This window comes from Emydura macquarii, unplaced genomic scaffold (genome assembly GCF_026122565.2).
Source record: "Emydura macquarii macquarii isolate MOO-44397 ecotype Brisbane River unplaced genomic scaffold, CSIRO-AGI_Emac_v2 contig_499, whole genome shotgun sequence".
Classification (NCBI taxonomy): domain Eukaryota; kingdom Metazoa; phylum Chordata; order Testudines; family Chelidae; genus Emydura; species Emydura macquarii.
The window spans coordinates 9910893-9916892 of record NW_027130636.1 but is presented as its reverse complement, the minus strand read 5'-3'; positions in this window follow the sequence as shown (position 1 = coordinate 9916892).

Below are 6000 nucleotides of genomic sequence, written 5' to 3'. Positions count from 1 at the left end.
AGGATGCACAATAAGGAATCGTCCCATCCTCTTGCACAGCATGTAAAGGAAAAGCGGCAGCTTTGTATTACCCTATGTCTCTTTTATTACCAGAGCTAGGGAGGAGTGGTCAGTGTGGTGTACTGAAAACTGTGTCAATTACAAGCTATCATTCTAAGTTTCCAAGGGATTTCTTAGCCTTGCTTGCAGGCTAGCGGGTCTGGGAGGAAATATGTGATCTGGGTTCAGTAGTCAGTTGAAAAGAGCCAGCTCAGAACAAGGTGGAGTGAGTTATGCCTCTCTGCCTTATGGAGCAGCCTGGTTTGTCTCTCTCTGTTCTTGTGTGTTAAGGTTCTGGATTCTAAGACATAAAATAATATTATGTTGCACCTTCCAGAAAGAGTATTTGTCTTTCATTTAACTTCCATTTGTGTACACCATGAATAGACCAGTGAGGAAAGAGCATCATGGCTCAATGCTGCTTATTCACCGGCCAGCTGCTCAAAGAGAGTAACGTGCCCCCACAAAGAGGTGCAATAATAGGCACAAAGGTAGAGTGCCTCCCATTACACCTGCTAGGTTTCTGCAGCTCTGTACATCCTTCCCTCTGTGCTGTGCCATTTTGGAACAATCAAGCCCTTTCTTTTTATGTTAAGTCCTTTAATAGTCTTTTTAAACACTCCTCTCTCTGTGTTTGTGCTTTTCAACTAAAAGCGAAATGATAACAGCAGACGGAGCAGAACCTTTTAATGAAGTTAGTGTGTTAAAGAACATTCAAAGACAGTAGCGATAGCTGGTCACATGTGGTCTAGTCTATATTCCAAACCTCAGTGCGCAGTCACTATATGAGTATTACTATTGACTTCCGCGAGAGTACTCGTGTGAGTTCGTGGTTAAGGGTTACACCATCAGGCTCCACACAAATTGATATCCAGAAATTTAGCGTATATCGAAATGGAAAGCTCTTTGGGGCAGGAAGTGCCTAGTGCATGGGTCGTGTTCCATGTAAGGCTATGAGAGGGGCTATGGCAATACAAATAATATCCTAAGTGCCAGTTCAGTGCCCACTGAAGTCAGCAGGAGTTATGATTTACTTTGACCAAATGTGAAGCAGTCTGAGTTCAGGGATACTACTCACTGGAGTAAGGAGAGCAGGCTTTAGCTTGGGGGGTTCTCAAACATTTACTTCTGGGACCCCCCTTTGAAAATATTTCAGGCTGTGATGACCCCCCCACATACTACCTCCACTCCCTCCAATGCCATAGTACCCTTACTTCTGCACCGCTGCTGGGGGCGGCATTGCCTTCACAGCACCTGGCCAGCAGCCACTGCTCTCCGGCCGCCCAGCTCTGAAGGGCTCTGGCCGGCAGCCATGCGCAGGACTGACAGCTGCAGCCACAGCATGCGTGAGGACTGACAGCTCGCAACCCCCCCATAATAATCTTGCGACCCCCAGTTTTGGGTCCCGACCCCCAGTTTGAGAACTCCTGCTTTAGCTAATTAAAGTTCCATGTATTGCTGATGTCGCGAAAAATCTGTGTCCGTTTTTCTGAGGGTGTCACTTCTCAGCATGGGTAATTTGGCAGTCCTTGCATAAGGGTCCTCCTGCATGGAGTAGATTGCAAGATCCAGGCTGATGCATTGTTGTCCCACCTCCTCCACTCTTCACTGTCTGCTTATTTGTATCATCCGCGTGTTTTCTAAAGTGGAAGCTCTTTGGGCCCTATCACTTATTGTACAATGCCTAGCCCATCGTGGCCCAACCTGGTTGAGGTCCTTGGGTGCAATGGCAATATAAATGTAAAACACTATTACTAGGTTGTATATATATATATAGGAATGGTTATAGCAGTTCACAAAAGTTAACACTATATGTTTGCAGCTAAATTGTCTGTGTACACATTTTGAAGACGAAATAGGAATACACTGATTCTATTCAGGGAATGTTTCAAGTACCTAGTGTCACATTCTGGGGAGCAATCCAGACCAGTGAGGGCCTGTTGCTACCTGCCCTGTTAACTTGGGTCCCTCCCAATGCTTTGCTGTTGTAGCTTCCAACCTGAACTGCTCACAACCAGCGTACCAGCATGCAGGTCTGAGTGTCTGTGTGCTAGACAGGCCCCAGCAGCCCATGTACAGCCTTACTCTAGCTTCTACCAGCCTTGGTTACTACTTGCAGAGTGATCCCAGCACACTCCCCATTCTGAATTTTCCCCAAACTATGTTCTCTGCAATACCCAGCCCTCTTCTGGACAGTTCAGAGAAATAATATGGTTGGTTTGTTCCTCTACAGACACAAAAACACATCACAGATTATTAATTTAACTGGGGTGACACAACACTGAGTTGGTTTATGGTAAAAATGAAATAAATTTATTAACAAATTATACATAAGAGTCAGTGAGTTCAAGTATAAGGAATGAAGATAGAAAGTTACAAGTAAAACAAAACGAAATATGCTTCTAAAAGTCTAAAACTTACCTGGATCTTGTTAGATGGTTTCTCTCACCAGTCATTTTTCTTCCCAGCCATGGCTGACTTTCCCTTCAGTCAGGACCTTCCACAAAAGTACAACATACTGGCTTTCCTTGTCTTCTTAGGTGAAAGATCTTTGCCTGAGTAAGTGTCTCACCTGTAATCAGTTTCAGCAATTTCAATCTTCCCTTGTTTGAGGGACCCATCTTTCTTGGTTTGCAGGCAATCTAGCCTCTTGTCTATCTGGTGATGGATGCCAAAGTGGCTTCTATCTTTGCTCATATCTTCCAAAGCTCAATTAACTTGTTTCAGGAGGCAGGATGACCTCATGCTGTTCTTCCCTTCCTGTGGGTTTCCTATCTTCCTGTATGTAAATGAGGCTTCCATTGTTTCTGATTCCACCATGCTTAATTTAATAGAAGACAGGTAGATAGCTGTGACTTTCCCGCCTGTCTGGGCAGACTGTACAGCCGAGTATCAGTAATTTCTTATAAAGTGTTAATTCACACATTTCACAATACTATTAATCACCAGTGTGTTACAGGCATTCAGAAAAGACCTCATTCTATACACTCTTATAATACAATCATATATAATACAATATAATATAATCTTGTGTACAATCAGTTGATTATCACTTGAGATTGAGCTCCTCCTCCAGGTTTTTAGCCCCGTAAACCTTTGGATCATTATTCTGAAAAATAAAACCCAGATCAAGCCCAGATCTCTTGTTGGTTGTAGGTTTGCCTCAGCCCTTCAGGAGCTTGATGGGTCTGTTTACAGTTTTGTAAACTGAGGTAAACACACATTCCTTTGTTTGGGATAGACCTGTTTAACTGCTTTCTGACATAACTAAAATGTGTTCAAAACAGGTGGCATACCAGCATATGTCCATAATTCTTAATACCCACCACATACATACATGAAACAAGATTATTAATGATCAGTGAGTTTTCAAATGATGCCTCACAAGGCATATTTTGTACAAAGCTTATTAGTAGCGTGTAGGACGTGAATACAGGGGTGCTTAGTGTCACACCTAGACATCAACAATGCAGCTAAACCAGATGAATGATTTTCCAAGGGAAGTGGTTTTCCAGAAGCTCGCTCATCTTTGTAGAAGAGAGGAGGTCTACAGATGGTATTCTCCCATGAGGCGGTTCCTCTTTTTGTTGAAAGAAACCACTCAGAAGTTCCTGTGTCTGAGTTTTCTTAATGTCAGCGTCTTGTGGTTGGGTAGTCTGTGAAAGCGATACTGCTGGCAGCAAAAGAAGAAGAATACCACACCATACAACTGAAGAATATTTAAACAAGGTCCATGCGTTTATTTTGGCTATCTCACTTTTGAGCACTTGCAAAGAATGACTTTTGGAGAGCTGGAGCAGTTGGAGGAGGAGGTGTGGATTAGAGCTCAATAAAACTTACAGCAAAGTCCCCATAATACGGTGCAACAAAGTTACAGAAATGAAGAAGAGAGGAAGGAGGTGTTTTATTAATTTAGATAGAATATATGAGTTGAGAGAGTGTCAAAGGTGTTAATAAAAAAACCGAGAGTGCTGTAGCACCTTAAAGACTAACAAATTTGCTACAGGACTGTTGTTGTTTTTGCTGTATCCAGACTAACATGGCTACCCCTCTGGAACTTTTCACCATGAAAGGTGTTAATATAACCCTGTCATAGTCTAACACTAAACTGTGCCAAACAAGGTATACAGAGGAATGTTTTGGCATATTGAGACCTCAGCCTGCTTAGTATATGGCAAACACATCATTACAAATCCTTTTAAGCTTTTATTAAAGATATAGGAGATAAAGATGGAAAAACAGTTAAAGCATTTGAAATGTAAAGTATTAAGTTTTTCATTTTTGCAACATCATCATTTAGAAGGAAAGCCCCCCCTTATGTGGCAGGCTCTTAGATGATAATAATTGTCTATTTTTGGGGGAAGAGGAGGGCAAGAAAAGTTCATTAAGATGAGCTAGAGCTGTCGTTGTTGTTGTTAAAGTTTGATCCTGTTTCCTAAGAAGACAACATAAGACAAACACACGAGGAAAGATAAAAGAAAAGCACAATTGAAAATGCACTGTCTCTCTCTGGTCTGACTTTCACTTGCATGCTCATTGCTGGAGAAACACAAGCACAGCACATGGTTTTTTCAGCCACTCTGAGGCCTGGCAAACTTGTACCAGCACTGGACGTTTTAGGGCATTGCTTTTAACTTCCTCTTTGGTCACAGACATACAGCAGGATTGCAGAATATACAGACTTGGCTAGCTAAAGCAGACTCTTTTAGACAGAAAGAAAAAAGAGAGAGAAGAAATAAGATGGGGAAAGAAATGGACACAAGGTGCAGGGGGAGTCAAAAATCTCACATCCCAGGTGGTATTTGGGATTTAGCTGAAGCCAGTGTAGGTGATGTTGGCCTCTGGGTCCCTCTCTTTAGCCTGGTATGGTCAGGACATCTCTCAGGATTAGAACAAAGAAGGCCTGGGGTCCCAGGAGATGGTGGGGGTGGCTGCCATGATGATGAAACTCATTCCATTAGCCATTTTCCCCTCCAAAATCTCTTTCTGAAGACCCAAAAAGGAGGAGTGATGGGTGAAATAGCTCACACTCTCCTTATTTTGTCCACCAGATAGGCCTAGTTTGCGACATACCAATTTTGTTTCCTTGATTTCTAGTTCCACACTTTTCTTGTTTACCAAGCACGCTCTTAACACAGTCTGTGGTTTTATCAGTAGGCCTTTTGTTGAGGCAGGTTTTTCTGTCTCACTTTTGCATTTTCTCCCATTGACATTTGTTATAGGTTATTGTGGTATCTTATGAACTTGCACTCACTCTCCACAACTGAGGTCATGATTCATGTAAATTTGTAGGCCCTGTTCTGACAAGAGGGTCAAGTAGTTGGGGTGCTACCTTGGAACTTAGGGATTGGATTTCATTCCTTGCACCACCACATATTTCCTGTGTGGCCTGGAGCAAGTTGCTTAGGCCCAGAACTTCAAAGGTATTTAGGCACCTATCTCCCATTGACTTCAATAGCAGATAAATATCCTTGGGGATGTTGCTCTCTGTGCCTCTCTTCCTTGTCTGCACAATGGGGATAATAACCCTTCCCTTCCCTTCCCCAGAGGGTGATGTGAAGGTACATACACAAAAGCGTATGAGGTGCTCAGATAATATGGTGAGGGGGGCCATGAAGTACCTGAAATACCTCAAAAAATGCTGCAATAACTAAAATGTCTACACTGACCAGAAAGGCTGAATTACAAAGATTTCTTGGAATTGTGCCTTACCTTTGGAAATTTATCCTACACTTGTCAACAGTAACAACTCCTTTAAGCCAACTGTCGGGAAAAGATGATAAGTTTGCCTGAATGACAAAGCATGAGGTGGCAGATAAACACTTGAAAGAATTGCTTAAAAGAACACCTGTGGAAAAGTACTTTAAAGTCAAAGAACCAGTTACTGTGTCTGGGGATGCAAGTGCTACTGGATTAGGGACAGTACTACCACAAAATGGGGCTCCTGCTCCTTATTACGCT